The sequence below is a fragment of the Cebus imitator genome, unplaced genomic scaffold (assembly GCF_001604975.1).
Source record: "Cebus imitator isolate Cc_AM_T3 unplaced genomic scaffold, Cebus_imitator-1.0 Scaffold1270, whole genome shotgun sequence".
NCBI lineage: Eukaryota > Metazoa > Chordata > Mammalia > Primates > Cebidae > Cebus > Cebus imitator.
Window position 1 is genome coordinate 11,379 of NW_016108585.1, and position 399 is coordinate 11,777.

Below are 399 nucleotides of genomic sequence, written 5' to 3' on the forward strand. Positions count from 1 at the left end.
CATGGAGCATTGAAGAATCAGCCGCTTTTTCTAAAGCTTTAACTCTGTTCAATGATCTTTGGCCTCATCATGCTAACCTGTCAGCCCTATTAAAGTGTTTAGATGGCAGTGCAGAGAACTAGAGGCTGAGGAGTTGCAGGACGTTCCCTGGTTCTCGTGGATCTAAGTGGGACTGAGCCCAGGCCCTCAGGTCCCAGCCCCCATGCTCAGTCACTCTGCTCAGCTGCCTTTCTGGACCGTCTCATCATAAAGGCATTTTCCATACAACCTTTCTCTTGGTGTTTCAAGTGCACGGGAAAACCCAAGATCTTTCGAAAGCCCAGCGTTGGCTCAGAGGCTGTCGGCGAGTCAGTGCAGTGGGATCCATGGTTTGAGCTCTGCATAAATTATGGTCCGTTT